The following is a 17,102-nucleotide window of genomic DNA, read 5'->3' on the forward strand; positions in this document are numbered from 1 at the left end:
GCGACATCCGTGGAGATGACGGGTTCACTAAAACGTACGACTGCGCACACTATACAAACAGCAACGCTAATTTATCAGTTGTTAAACGTGTAAGTTTAAATATTTGAGATGAACTCTAGTTAAATGTGCATAATTTGAGGAAGATGTGCTGGAAAAGTGCCATAATATAAAACTGAATTTAAAGGACCCTCGTCGAAACCCTGGAACAGCTCCAACGAACACTAAAAACTCGATTTAACCCTGGTTAAAACTACTGTTCTAGACTATCAAAAAACTAACAAAACGCTATGGCGATGAAACAAACCCATAAAATATGGATATAATAAATACTATAAAATGAGGCCCGACCAATTGTATGAATGCAACCGCAAATGCCTCATTGCCAGTATTATAACCCCATTGCTGGCGACTGGGACATACATACTTGCCATCGATAGCAGAACGCCCAAAAGGAAACATAACCCGCTTCTTTTCGGAAATTAGGTATACGAAATTATCAAAGCAGCAAAATTTATAGCATACCGGCTAAAAACTGAACACCTGCCCGTGAACTAGCGTGTGGAAACCATTGCATTACATGACTTTACGAAATTATATCAATAAAATTGGGCGAAATATTTTGGACATCTTGTGAGGATAATTCAAATATTTGCAGCTCTTCCTGACTAGCGGGATTTAACATGATATATCAGTTTATACCTGACAAAATATTAATTGAAAGATTTATAAGATTACATACTTGCTCTTTAATCTTTATACTATATAAGCTTCCGTCTCACTCCGTGATGCACCGACTATTAGTATACCAATGTCGATTCCGTTTGATGCAATGACTCTTTCAGGCAGTGTTTTAGAAAACTGAAAATAAAAATATAATTTTATTATGAATCACAAAAAATGCTGTTTGGCAGAGGTGAAGCAAATGTAAGCTTATAATAAAAATACATAAAAAAAATCAATTAAATGTCATGATCATGTGTACACCGAGTCTATCTAACTTTTAGGTGAAACTAAATTTCGTTGACCTAAGACACTATCAAGTTATTTAAATCACAAAAAATGCTATTTGACAGAAATACACAGAAGAGATATAGTTGTTCGAACTATGTCATTATTAATCTTTGCAATTGTATTTAGCAGGGACACAGAGAAGCTAAGCTTATACTAGAAGTTAAAAAAAATAAATTATTAATTTTTCGTTTATTCTAAAATTATTTGCTGATTTCCACGAAAATTACAATTTGTACTTAATTTGAATGATCTGTCAGTGCATTATATTGTATTTCATCATATAAATATTGACCACCAGTCAATTATTTACTAGTTCAGTGGTTTTCAAACGGTGGGGCGCGCCTCACGAGGGAAGGTAAACATTTTAAGGGGACGTAAAGCTGATTGATGAAACTTACAAAAAGCCTAAAATCTTGTCCGCCTTATTTTCCTAATTTATTTCATTATTTACGTTTCATCCACGTATTTGCAACGTGCTTCTTGACGAAAACTTCCGTCTTAACTATCTGTGTTTTTGTAGCACATTGTTAACTAGTTAGCGCGAGACTTGAGAAATTCCAAACTTGGGCGGCTTAAAATGTTTGTGTACCACAGGCATTGTGTGTTATATTTACCTTAATATTCAGGTCCTCTCTTCTTTTTCTTCCCAACAACTAAAAATATATATTTCAACAAATAATTTTCAATAAGTTACATTAGCCACAGGGATTGTAGATATTATACATTCATTATAATAACATAACTTATTAATACTCGAAATAAACTATGAAGAAATAGAGAATATATTTCTAGATTTGAAAACTTATGGACATGAAGGCATGGGTTCTAGGAACACTACCAATGAAGGTCTATACTGGTCATAAGTTATTTACGGCTATAGTAAATTATAGGGAATTTAATGTTAGGACATGAACCATATGGTTAAACCAGGACCAATGAGTGAGATTTAAGGTTATATTAAATATAAATACACTTATATGTTATCGTTATTTGTAATACAATTCAACTTCCAAAGCTCAACAAAATATCAATAAGGTTATCAACAGACAAGGGGGTTAATAACTACATTAATACCCTCTGTCAGATTCTCTTGCATAGTATGGTACTTCGCGTGACTTGCCATTTGTGGTGAAAACGGGTTTCAAGTTTAATAAATAAGGGTATATGGTATATAGAATGATAAGGACTATGCTTGTAACGACGTTAGACATGTTAGCCTCATGATAAACAATTTTAGAGTCGTAATATTCGCATTAATACAGCGTCATACATAGATACATACACACATGAATATAGGATATGAATGACATGAAACATATGATTACAGTGACTACCAAGGATTATCTGCTTCTAACACTTATCAATATGATCCGTATGGTTACTTAGACTAACAAGAATTGCCAGCTTTGAACACTTATCAATAGGAATCGTATGGTTACTTGGATTACCAGCTTCGAACACTTATCAATATGAAGCGCGTGGTTTCTAGGACTACCAAGGATTGTCAGCTTTGAACACTTATCAATATGAATCGTATGGTTACTTGAACTAGCAAAGATTGCCAGCTTCGAACACTTTTCAACATGAATTGTATGGTTACTGGGAGTAACAAGGATTGCCAACTTCGAACACATATCAACATGAAACGTATGGTTATTGGATACTGGGACTACCAAGGGAACGTAGGAACATGAAATGTATGGTTATTGGTTACTGGGACTACCAAGAGAAGTATAAGTCGGACGGAGGGGATTTACGTCTACATTGGTGCATTTGGCCTAATTTATATATCATCCCTATTGAAAATTTCAGTTTGGGACACGAAATACATGGGTAATCAGCACCGAAGGCAGTAAGATCCACGGTTATATTAATGTACTTAATTAGACTCACTCCAATATTACCAGTATTGAAAATTTATTGCGATTCTGGATTGGAACATGAATGACATGGTTATTACCTGTTTACTACCAGGTGGTATAAAACAGTTTATCGTTTAACGAGCCTACAATTTAAATATATTTAGACGAATGATAACACGCAAAAAAGTTGATGCTGAGTCCACTGTGCAGGGGTTCAATACAGCAGAAAATATGTAAATGCTCCTTTACAATGTTTCTTGAGATGCAATGAAATGAGAAAATAAAATCCATATGTTATATTCGAAAGATGCATCAATGCGTGATTTTTATAAAGATGCATCTTTTTAATGAAAATCTCTCATAATTTTACAAACCATGCAAAAAAAAGTAGAAGGCAGAAGCCAGAAACCTGGATTCTTTCATTTACGACCTCTTTTATGGTGGAGAAGGAGTTTGTAACAAAACAAGTGCTATCAAAACAAAGAAATCGCCATTCGATTAGTAAACAGGGTGATTTGAGATTGTGGCTGACGAAAATGTCGTCGAAAATTGAAAAAAATAAAAAACTTTCTGGAAGATCACTAAGCTAATACATTTCATTAAGAACCCTATAAACTATGATTTATCTTGTTTATTTGTTCTGTATTATATTTGTTTCTGACCTCAAATGTTTTTGTAAACAGGAAGGCGATGAATTTCTATATTTTACTGTATATATTACTGCGACTGAAAACTTTGGGAACCACTGATATAGAACATGATAATTTACAGTTACATTTCTGAGCTTAGTCGGATTCTTTTTTATAGTATTTTAGGGATAAATTCGTTATAACAACGTTCAATGTGTTTTAATTGGCTAAAATGGAGATCCCGAACAAGGAAAAGCAAACCTTCAGATGTGGAGTCGAAATCGATAAAGGTGACCCAACAAACAAAAACGGCGCATATCGAAGAAGAAAAATACCAACAACAGTAAAGATGGTACAGCAATAAAGGGAATCACCGCACGAGAGAACAAAGGTACGGAATCGGAAAAGAATCAGACGACGGATAAAGTCCACACAATGAGTTTTATTTTGAATTAAAAAATACAAAGTGAAAAATTGTATCAGGCTAAATTAAACTGATGGTATAATACAACGAACGATAATCTTTTATAAACGTACGAAGGAAGCGCATGCTTTTAGATTTCATGAAGATCACAGCGAAAAATGATCGAGCAAGACAATCGAATGAAAATATTATTCATCAATTTGTTTTACTTTGGTATATATACATAAGATTTTTCTCCTAACTGGGACATTTATCGTACTACTTCCTTTCTCAATGTATAGTCCTTCCTTAGCTTTTTTTGGCAATATTAATTCGGATCGTAATTTCTATGAATTTCTTGAAAACAGACTTTGGGTATTTACTCAAATTGCAACTAATCTTATGGCCAATTGATTATGCAATGGAGGTGAATATTCAATTTCAAAATTCTTGTGATTTATAATAATTAACATTGACGGATGCAAACTATTTCGATTAGATAGATTTCATTAACACTGAACTATTGTTAAATGATGATTCAAACGAGTCACTCTTTTAAGCGTTTATAACATCGTCATAAGAACGGCGCATAAATGAGCTCATCAATATATTCGTTAAACACGAGTATATGACAATTTTTTTAACAAAAAAAGCGCTATTTTTTTTTTTTCAAAGCCCGAAGCTGGCATTATCAACATATCGCAACAAGCGAACTTACAAAGCGCTATTTATTCAAACACATGAGCTATCAGTAATTCAGTGTGACGAAGTATATAGGATTGAAAGATCAGTTTTATCTGTCGAAATCAAATTTAATAAAACAATAAATCGCCTTTTCTTTTCTATTCTATACTCTTACTGTCATCCTACATCCCTCTCATTATTAAATCTTCTCGTCCCATATTTTTGAATTTCATTATGTATATCTTTCAATTGTGTTTTTTTGTCATTTTCAATGTTTTTTTTTTTTAATTTACGTATGTTAGGTGACAAATATGCCTCAAACCCTGATTTTCAATCTAAAGGGCGTAGATATATTTAGGGATAAATTCGTTATTTCAAGTAAAATTTATAAAAAGACTGAAAATTGCTTATTTCGAAATTCTCCAAATTCATATATTAGATCGATAAAGGGCCCGTTGTAATTATACAACAGATGCCAACCAAAAATATAATTGGATCGATGACACCAGATGCTAATTAGTATTTCAACCCGAATCGATAACCCTAATGGAATCGATATCACCATATGCGCATACGTATATAAGGTTTCAATTGGATATTTAAAAAAAGGGTATTGAAGAAGAGGTATTGAAAAGGTCTTGTATTAGGAGTCAAGTCGTCATGTCTTCATCGTTTGTTCTCCGTGTATAACTACAACATTAAACTACATCTACAACGTCAAAACGTGTACTTTATTGGCTAAAGTATGATACTATTTTGTGGTAAAAACAAGTTTTGCTCATAAGATTAAACAAGTAAATTCTACACAGAATAATAAGGACCTTTTTATCAATAACGTAATACCTGTATAAATAAAACATAAGAAATATAGACATGCTTGTATCCGTAAAACCCGTGTATTTATTCTATTTTATCATATATATAGATGTATACACATAATAACCTAACATATTAGCACCAGCAATCAACGATATAGCAATAGGAAATACATTTCTAATGCAGACAATTATGAACATGAACGGACTATTACCAATAGGATTTACGGCTATATTGATACGTTACAGCAGTGGTTGTCAAAGTGGGCGTATTATCAATTTTGCTCGGGCATCGCAAACATTTATTTCTTTTTTTGCGGATTTCTTTTGGCCGCATAGAAAAAGTAATATTACAAGCGTGGAAACGATACTATACGAGAAATCTAAAAATACAAGTATGACGTAGGCTACATTGACTTTAGAATTAGATCGTTCAAGTAGTAAAGCTTCGTAGTTTTTGTTGCAACTGGGGATGCGATGATACTAAATGCCGTTTGGGCTTATTAGATAACATGTTTCACTGGCCAAAATCTTGCTTCAACAATATATTGCTGCTTTTCTTCGCCGATTTTGAACGGAATGTTTTAAAAAGAAATTTGAATTCTGGAAATGTAATGAGTTATTGGATTTCCTTCAATAAGGATTATCCTTCCTTGGTAAAAAATGCGTTGTGCACTCTGATCTCTTTTGGGACTTCGTATTCATGTGAAGCAGGTTTTTCGACCATGCTGGGCATAATACACACAAAATATCGATCTCGAGTAAATGTTGAGAGGGGAATGCGTGCGGCTCTCACAATTCTTACCAAGGTTCAGTGACAATTGTAAAAAGACGCAAGTATTCCCATCCCATTAAATGCAATCTCAACGACTTTGAGAACTCATTACAAAAAAGGTCCTTTATTGAAAGGTATTAAGGCGGTTTTCACGGGGAGTCGTAACTTGAGCATATTTTTTGGAGGTCGTCACAATACGAAGAAGTTTGAGACCACTGCAATGTCTGCATTACAGTATCGCCACTGGAAACGATATTTTAGTTTGAGGCTTGCATGGCGTGGTGAACCAGTGCCGAATGGTATATAATTCACATTGATACACTCGGTTGGACGTACTTATATAACATCGTTATCGAAAAGCTAATGTAATTCTGGCTTGGAACACGAATGGCACGGTTGACTGGTTACTACCATGGTCATAGACCATGATAATTTCAAATTACATATATGAGATTAGCCAGATTGGCTCATAAAATTAAATCAATAAATTCTACGCAGGATAATAATGACTATGCTATCAATGAAGGAAGCAATATACGTATAGAAATGACACACGATATATAAACATTCTCGTATCCGCAAAACTCAGTGTGTACTCAATTTAATTCATTATACATAGAAATGAGCTGCCATGTTTTAGAATTAATGATTTCCCCTCTATATTATTATTGATACAATGCTGTTCTAGTAGTTAGCCAGACGTTTTCGTGGAAGGGTTCAAGGGTAAATCAATAAAGAAGTACTGGTACTTATATCTCAAGAAGAAAAAAAACATTTCATAAGTATAGTATAGCTATGAAAATATTTTTAGGAATTTTGGTGATTACAATATAACTCTTGTTATGAGAATACTCGCCACATCTCAAAAATAACTAGCTAGCAATAAGCTACAAATAACAAATAGTATGTTTCATTCAAAAATACTTTGAAAATACGAGGATGAAATGTAAATATCCAAAAAATGCACGATTAAGTCCAACAAACAAAAAATAGATTTAATTAGGTGGTTGCCCCCTCAAGAATTGTCTAGGCTCATTTTGCAAGGCGCGCCCCGCCGTTTGCAAACCATTGCCCCAGCGAATAATTGCTGATAACTTTTTAATGCTAAATTACAGTTTTTCGAGATAGAATATTAAGTTTCATGCCGTCGAAGAAATGAACACAGGTCCGGTTCTAAAAGACTTTGCCATATAAAATTATGAGCGCGCATTGGTGCCTAAACTAACATCATTACTGCAAACACAAGGGAAAAGGTTTCTTCTCAGGAATGACAAAAATCTGACAAAATTTGGAACAAAGTAATGCAATTTTTAACCCGAATATTGTGCGGTAATATAACAAAAACACGATTGCTAAAATTTATTCTTGTCTTATTCGCTTATTAGCCAGAAAAAACGACAGTTGTGCGAATCATGATGTTAAAAGTATTTAGGTGATTTTCCATAGAAAATTTCTTTTGACCGACAAACCAAAGCTGAGCTTATACTCAATATAATAAAAATATTGCTTTGTCTGCAGGTTTCCCGAAAAAATTACAAATAATATTTATTGATAGATATACAAGTAATTCACACGATTGGAAAAAACAAATCAGTTTCAAATTGCATTTAACAAAATAAATAACATTCTATGACTATGCCACACATGCTAATAAATATGGAAAAAAGCAGGCCTGTCCATGGATCATGTTTTTCTGTCCCATTCCCATCCCATCCCATAGCAATTATCCTTGTCCCATCCCATCCCATGGGATTCCCATTAGAATAAAATTCAATAAAAAATGTTAAATTTAGGCTGAGCGTCTAATAAATAGGACTACATGTATGAAGAGACATGCAAAACAACAATATTTACGGACTTTGTTAATTTTATATTCATACCTATTATACATGTGTCAGCCCCTTCACGAAGTATATTGTTAATGATGTATATGTTTTGCCCTTTATAACTAACAAGGAGGTTATGCTCAAATATATGGGCACGGAATCCATAATGAAATTTATTACCATCATTTTCCCGAAAATCATATGGTTTTCGTGTCCCACGTGTCCCATGGGAAATGCTGCTTTCAATCTGCTACTTAGAATTAGAATGCTGCTTAGAATTTACATAAAACATAAAAGGGAAGTTCATTCACATAACATTATTCGAGTCAATAATTACTGGTTAATGAGTAGGACTGGGCATATACTTCAATATTCAACTATTAGAATAGCAATTTTCTATTCGAAAATTTGGTAACAGGTGACGCGTCGCTTAATCAAACGATTAGATTTTACAACTCACTTACGGATTTCCGACGAAAACACACGCTTCAATAGAGTTCGCGAGTTCGAACAACGAAAAATAAATTTTTTTTTTCTGGTAGGTGCCAATGGTGGCAACCCAAATTTTCTAAATTGAAAAGCGGCAATACAAAATACTAAAAATAAAACGGATAACACCATAAGTTTTGTTTTATGATTGTTTTATGATTTTATGATTAAAATCATCACAATTAACTTAATAGTAAAGCAAGGCGATGAGTATGTATTTTTGATTTACTAATAAAGTTTAAATATCTTTTTAATAAGTACTAAATCAAGTTGTACTTTCTGGAACTTTATAGAAGAAAGTAATATTTTTTAACGGCGATAACAAATTCGCAAGATCGCAAAAAATATGTATCAAAACTAAATATAATCGGGCAATATATTCTCACACTATTATGTTCGCAGATTGCCGTGGCATTTTAAAAAATGTAATGCTTTCATCTTGTCGTAAGTCGACGCAACCGCGAGTTACCATATGATTACAGTGACTACCAAGGATTATCTGCTTCTAACACTTATCAATATGAACCGTATGGTTACTTAGACTAACAAGAATTGCCAGCTTTGAACACTTATCAATAGGAATCGTATGGTTACTTGGATTACCAAGGATTGCCAGCTTCGAACACTTATCAATATGAAGCGCGTGGTTTCTAGGACTACCAAGGATTGTCAGCTTTGAACACTTATCAATATGAATCGTATGGTTACTTGAACTAGCAAAGATTGCCAGCTTCGAACACTTTTCAACATGAATTGTATGGTTACTGGGAGTAACAAGGATTGCCAACTTCGAACACATATCAACATGAAACGTATGGTTATTGGATACTGGGACTACCAAGGGAACGTAGGAACATGAAACGTATGGTTATTGGTTACTGGGACTACCAAGAGAAGTATAAGTCGGACGTAGGGGATTTACGTCTACATTGGTGCATTTGGCCTAATTTATATATCATCCCTATTGAAAATTTCAGTTTGGGACACGAAATACATGGGTAATCAGCACCGAAGGCAGTAAGATCCACGGTTATATTAATGTACTTAAATAGACTCACTCCAATATTACCAGTATTGAAAATTTATTGCGATTCTGGATTGGAACATGAATGACATGGTTATTACCTGTTTACTACCAGGTGGTATAAAACAGTTTATCGTTTAACGAGCCTACAATTTAAATATATTTAGACGAATGATAACACGCAAAAAAGTTGATGCTGAGTCCACTGTGCAGGGGTTCAATACAGCAGAAAATATGTAAATGCTCCTTTACAATGTTCCTTGAGATGCAATGAAAGGAGAAAATAAAATTCATATGTTATATTCGAAAGATGCATCACTGCGTGATTTTTATAAGGATGCATCTTTTTAATGAAAATCTCTCATAATTTTACAAACCATGCACAAAAAGGTAGAAGGCAGAAGCCAGAAACCTGGATTCTTTCATTTACGACCTCTTTTATGGTGGAGAAGGAGTTTGTAACAAAACAAGTGCTATCAAAACAAAGAAATCGCCATTCGATTAGTAAACAGGGTGATTTGAGATTGTGGCTGACGAAAATGTCGTCGAAAATTGAAAAAAAAAAACTCTCTGGAAGATCACTAAGCTAATACATTTCATTAAAAACACTATAAACTATGATTTATCTTGTTTATTTGTTCTGTATTATATTTGTTTCTGACCTCAAATGTTTTTGTAAACGGGGAGGCGATGAATTTGTATATTTTACTGTATATATTACTGCGACTGAAAACTTTGGGAACCACTGATATAGAACATGATATTTACAGTTACATTTCTGGGCTTAGTCGGATTCTTTTTTATAGTATTTTAGGGATAAATTCGTTATAACAACGTTCAATGTGTTTTAATTGGCTAAAATGGTGATCCCGAACAAAGAATAGCAAACCTTCAGATGTGGAGTCGAAATCGATAAAGGTGACCCAACAAACAAAAACAGCGCATATCGAAGAAGAAAAATATCAACAACAGTAAAGATGGTACAGCAATAAAGGGAATCACCGCACGAGAGAACAAAGGTACGGAATCGGAAAAGAATCAGACGACGGATAAAGTCCACACAATGAGTTTTATTTTGAATTAAAAAATACAAGGTGAAAAATTGTATCAGGCTAAATTAAACTGATGGTATAATACAACGAACGATAATCTTTTATAAACGTACGAAGGAAGCGCATGCTTTTAGATTTCATGAAGATCACAGCGAAAAATGATCGAGCAAGACAATCGAATGAAAATATTATTCATCAATTTGTTTTACTTTGGTATATATACATAAGATTTTTCTCCTAACTGGGACATTTATCGTACTACTTCCTTTCTCAATGTATAGTCCTTCTTTAGCTTTTTTTGGCAATATTAATTCGGATCGTAATTTCTATGAATTTCTTGAAAACAGACTTTGGGTATTTACTCAAATTGCAACTAATCTTATGGCCAATTGATTATGCGATGGAGGTGAATATTCAATTTCAAAATTCTTGTGATTTATAATAATTAACATTGACGGATGCAAACTATTTCGATTAGATAGATTTTTATTAACACTGAACTATTGTTAAAAGATGATTCAAACGAGTCACTCTTTTAAGCGTTTATAACATCGTCATAAGAACGGTGCATAAATGAGCTCATCAATATATTCGTTAAACACGAGTATATGACAATTTTTTTTAACAAAAAAAGCGCTATTTTTTTTTTCAAAGCCCGAAGCTGGCATTATCAACATATCGCAACAAGCGACCTTACAAAGCGCTATTTATTCAAACACATGAGCTATCAGTAATTCAGTGTGACGAAGTATGTAGGATTGAGAGATCAGTTTTATCTGTCGAAATCAAATTTAATAAAACAATAAATCGCCTTTTCTTTTCTAATCTATACTCTTACTGTCATCCTACATCCCTCTCATTATTAAATCTTCTCGTCCCATATTTTTGAATTTTCATTATGTATATCTTTCAATTGTGTTTTTTTGTCATTTTCAATGTGTTTTTTTTTAATTTACGTATGTTAGGTGACAAATATGCCTCAAACCCTGATTTCCAATCTAAAGGGCGTAGATATATTTAGGGATAAATTCGTTATTTCAAGTAAAATTTATAAAAAGACTGAAAATTGCTTATTTCGAAATTCTCCAAATTCATATATTAGATCGATAAAGGGCCCGTTGTAATTATACAACAGATGCCAACCAAAAATATAATTGGATCGATGACACCAGATGCTAATTAGTATTTCAACCCGAATCGATAACCCTAATGGAATCGATATCACCATACGCGCATACGTATACAAGGTTTCAATTGGATATTTAAAAAAAGGGTATTGAAGAAGAGGTATTGAAAAGGTCTTGTATTAGGAGTCAAGTCGTCTGGATCGATGTCGTGTCGTCATGTCTTCATCGTTTGTTCTCCGTGTATAACTACAACATTAACCTTCGGACAGCTCAAATCCCTGACCATTTTATGGGTATTTTTAAACTTATTTTTTTGTCAACCATTAAGCCCTAAATCTTAACTCATGGCTTTTTAAAAGCGTCGGCTAGAGTTCTATTCAGCAATATATCTTTAAAACACACTCATCGAAAAAAAATTTTTGCAAAAAAATTTCAAAAATTTTTAAAAAAAATTTTAACTTTGAGATATTCTGTGTACAGTAGAGGGTTATTAATTAATTCCTAATTAATTGATTTTTTCTTCAACGTTTTCGTCAAGTTTTTCCCAACATAACAATACCAAAACGACTATTATAGCATAAATGGTTATTACTTTGAAATTCACAATTGTATTTACAGTATTATCAAGTTCAAGGTCCAATTACCGATTTTGATGACGTCACAGCTCTTATTATTACTGCACAGACCACCCCCAATGCAAAAAAATTAAATTTTTTCGACGGAAATGCGCGTAGAACGACGTAAACAATCCCATACGCACATTTACGCGTTAAAATTACCATTAATTTTACGTTTTTTTTACATACAAAAAATCTCCATACCTCTGCCAACTATGGAGCAGTCAAAATCATATTTATCAAAACAACACAGCGCCAGGGATGGTCAGGGATAGTTATTATGACTGAAAATACATGCTAAAACAATAATAAGTCGTTATAAAGGAGTATTTCCTGTCTGAGCTGAGTCGACATTTTCAGACCTCTGACAGGCAATTTTGAAATCCACACTATTTATACGATTCGTACTTTGCGTCACGGCTGGAAGGTTTTATCGCTTCTCTCATACCAGGGCATTACGTCAATAACAGCTATGAGCGATAGTAACAGCAGGTTACCATGCGCTAGCCTTACTAGCGTTGAAAAGCCCATATGGGCTTACCGGCTGTGGGAGGGTACAACGTCAAAACGTGTACTTTATTGGCTAAAGTATGATACTATTTTGTGGTAAAAACAAGTTTTGCTCATAAGATTGAACAAGTAAATTCTACATAGAATAATAAGGACCTTTTTATCAATAACGTAATACCTGTATAAATAAAACATAAGAAATATAGACATGCTTGTATCCGTAAAACCCGTGTATTTATTCTATTTTATCATATATATAGATGTATACACATAATAACCTAACATATTAGCACCAGCAATCAACGATATAGCAATAGGAAATACATTTCTAATGCAGACAATTATGAACATGAACGGACTATTACCAATAGAATTTACGGCTATATTGATACGTTACAGCAGTGGTTGTCGAAGTGGGCGTATTATCAATTTTGCTCGGGCATCGCAAACATTTATTTCTTTTTTTGCGGATTTCTTTTGGCCGCATAGAAAAAGTAATATTACAAGCGTGGAAACGATACTATACGAGAAATCTAAAAATACAAGTATGACGTAGGCTACATTGACTTTAGAATTAGATCGTTCAAGTAGTAAAGCTTCGTAGTTTTTGTTGCAACTGGGGATGCGATGATACTAAATGCCGTTTGGGCTTATTAGATAACATGTTTCACTGGCCAAAATCTTGCTTCAACAATATATTGCTGCTTTTCTTCGCCGATTTTGAACGGAATGTTTTAAAAAGAAATTTGAATTCTGGAAATGTAATGAGTTATTGGATTTCCTTCAATAAGGATTATCCTTCCTTGGTAAAAAATGCGTTGTGCACTCTGATCTCTTTTGGGACTTCGTATTCATGTGAAGCAGGTTTTTCGACCATGCTGGGCATAATACACACAAAATATCGATCTCGAGTAAATGTTGAGAGGGGAATGCGTGCGGCTCTCACAATTCTTACCAAGGTTCAGTGACAATTGTAAAAAGACGCAAGTATTCCCATCCCATTAAATGCAATCTCAACGACTTTGAGAACTCATTACAAAAAAGGTCCTTTATTGAAAGGTATTAAGGCGGTTTTCACGGGGAGTCGTAACTTGAGCATATTTTTTGGAGGTCGTCACAATACGAAGAAATTTGAGACCACTGCAATGTCTGCATTACAGTATCGCCACTGGAAACGATAATTTAGTTTGAGGCTTGCATGGCGTGGTGAACCAGTGCCGAATGGTATATAATTCACATTGATACACTCGGTTGGACGTACTTATATAACATCGTTATCGAAAAGCTAATGTAATTCTGGCTTGGAACACGAATGGCACGGTTGACTGGTTACTACCATGGTCATAGACCATGATAATTTCAAATTACATATATGAGAATAGCCAGATTGGCTCATAAAATTAAATCAATAAATTCTACGCAGGATAATAATGACTATGCTATCAATGAAGGAAGCAATATACGTATAGAAATGACACACGATATATAAACATTCTCGTATCCGCAAAACTCAGTGTGTACTCAATTTAATTCATTATACATAGAAATGAGTTGCCATGTTTTAGAATTAATGATTTCCCCTCTATATTATTATTGATACAATGCTGTTCTAGCAGTTAGCCAGACGTTTTCGTGGAAGGGTTCAAGGGTAAATCAATAAAGAAGTACTGGTACTTATATCTCAAGAAAAAAAAAACATTTCATAAGTATAGTATAGCTATAAAAATATTTTTAGGAATTTTGGTGATTACAATATAACTCTTGTTATGAGAATACTCGCCACACCTCAAAAATAACTAGCTAGCAATAAGCTACAAATATAACAAATAGTATGTTTCATTCAAAAATACCTTGTAAATACGAGGATGAAATGTAAATATCCAAAAAATGCACGATTAAGTCCAACAAACAAAAAATAGATTTAATTAGGTGCTTGCCCCCTCAAGAATTGTCTAGGCTCATTTTGCAAGGCGCGCCCCGCCGTTTGCAAACCATTGCCCCAGCGAATAATTGCTGATACCTTTTTAATGCTAAATTACAGTTTTTCGAGATAGAATATTAAGTTTCATGCCGACGAAGAAATGAACACAGGTCCGGTTCTAAAAGACTTTGCCATATAAAATTATGAGCGCGCATTGGTGCCTAAACTAACATCATTACTGCAAACACAAGGGAAAAGGTTCCTTCTCAGGAATGACAAAAATCTGACAAAATTTGGAACAAAGTAATGCAATTTTTAACCCGAATATTGTGCGGTAATATAACAAAAACACGATTGCTAAAATTTATTCTTGTCTTATTCGCTTATTAGCCAGAAAAAACGACAGTTGTGCGAATCATGATGTTAAAAGTATTTAGGTGATTTTCCATAGAAAATTTCTTTTGACCGACAAACCAAAGCTGAGCTTTATTATACTCAATATAATAAAAATATTGCTTTGTCTGCAGGTTTCCCAAAAAAATTACAGATAATATTTATTGATAGATATACAAGTAATTCACACGATTGGAAAAAACAAATCAGTTTCAAATTGCATTTAACAAAATAAATAACATTCTATGACTATGCCACACATGCTAATAAATATGGAAAAAAGCAGGCCTGTCCATAGATCATGTTTTTCTGTCCCATTCCCATTCCATCCCATAGCAATTATCCTTGTCCCATCCCATCCCATGGGATTCCCATTAGAATAAAATTCAATAAAAAATGTTAAATTTAGGCTGAGCGTCTAATAAACATGTATGAAGAGACATGCGAAACAACAACATTTACGGACTTTGTTAATTTTATATTCATACCTATTATACATGTGTCAGCCCCTTCACGAAGTATATTGTTAACGATGTATATGTTTTGCTCTTTATAACTAACAAGGAGGTTATGCTCAAATATATGGGCACGGAATCCATAATGAAATTTATTACCATCATTTTCCCGAAAATCATATGGTTTTCGTGTCCCACGAGTCCCATGGGAAATGCTGCTTTCAATCTGCTACTTAGAATTAGAATGCTGCTTAGAATTTACATAAAACATAAAAGGGAAGTTCATTCACATAACATTATTCGAGTCAATAATTACTGGTTAATGAGTAGGACTGGGCATATACTTCAATATTCAACTATTAGAATAGCAATTTTCTATTCGAAAATTTGGTAACAGGTGACGCGTCGCTTAATCAAACGATTAGATTTTACAACTCACTTACGGATTTCCGACGAAAACACACGCTTCAATAGAGTTCGCGAGTTCGAACAACGAAAAATAATTTTTTTTTTTCTGGTAGGTGCCAATGGTGGCAACCCAAATTTTCTAAATTGAAAAGCGGCAATACAAAATACTAAAAATAAAACGGATAACACCATAAGTTTTGTTTTATGATTGTTTTATGATTTTATGATTAAAATCATCACAATTAACTTAATAGTAAAGCAAGGCGATGAGTATGTATTTTTGATTTACTAATAAAGTTTAAATATCTTTTTAATAAGTACTAAATCAAGTTGTACTTTCTGGAACTTTATAGAAGAAAGTAATATTTTTCTAACGGCGATAACAAATTCGCAAGATCGCAAAAAATATGTATCAAAACTAAATATAATCGGGCAATATATTCTCACACTATTATGTTCGCAGATTGCCGTGGCATTTTAAAAAATGTAATGCTTTCATCTTGTCGTAAGTCGACGCTACCGCGAGTTACCATGAACGCAATTAAATTGAATTAGAAAGAAAAATTTTTAAATTCTTGTCGTTGTCATGGACTGAATATTGTGCGACAGAAACGGCCATTATACTATATACTACATATATAATATACTACATATATAATGTAATGCAATAATGTGTCTCGACTATTGGGTGGGAACGAAAAAAGCCTAATTTTATTTCTAAAAAATGACCCCCGCCTTATTCACTGGGCCGACTCAATAGCCAGAATAAAACGGTAGTTGTGCGAATCATGTTATTATAAAATTTTGAGGTTGTAATTTGTAATAAATTTCATTTGACAGACGAAACAAAACTAAGCTTATATATACTCAATATATTAAAAGTAATAATTTGTCGGTAGATTTTCCTCAATAAATACAATATATCATTTATTTATAGACATGTGAATTGAAAGATTTCAAATGATTAGGTTACATACTTGCTCTTCAGACTTGATAGGCCTCCATCTCACTCAGTGATGAAAACCTGGCACTTGACGAATTTCTTTTGGTGCAATGATAAATTGTCCTGTTTTAAAACGCTGAAAATCAATATAAGTGTCG

At 33.4% G+C, this 17,102-nt stretch overlaps 2 long non-coding RNA genes across 3 annotated transcripts in view; one reads left to right on the plus strand and one right to left on the minus strand.

Moving 5' to 3' along the window:
- LOC144424297 (uncharacterized) overlaps nucleotides 1-17,102 on the plus strand; it is a 180,167-nt gene that overhangs the window by 102,731 nt on the left and 60,334 nt on the right. The gene's annotated exons all lie outside the window — the stretch shown is intronic.
- LOC120330772 (uncharacterized) overlaps nucleotides 1-17,102 on the minus strand; it is a 188,918-nt gene that overhangs the window by 4,924 nt on the left and 166,892 nt on the right. Inside the window, exons 3-5 of one of the 2 annotated variants that reach the window (XR_013476604.1) lie at nucleotides 16,979-17,080; nucleotides 1,626-1,664; nucleotides 740-858 (exon numbers count right to left, since the gene is read on the minus strand). This is a non-coding gene — a long non-coding RNA (uncharacterized LOC120330772). The remainder of the gene's footprint in view (nucleotides 1-739; nucleotides 859-1,625; nucleotides 1,665-16,978; nucleotides 17,081-17,102) is intronic. The other variant, XR_013476603.1, reaches the window with a different exon arrangement.

This window comes from Styela clava, chromosome 6, assembly GCF_964204865.1.
Source record: "Styela clava chromosome 6, kaStyClav1.hap1.2, whole genome shotgun sequence".
NCBI classification, from domain to species: Eukaryota; Metazoa; Chordata; class Ascidiacea; order Stolidobranchia; family Styelidae; genus Styela; species Styela clava.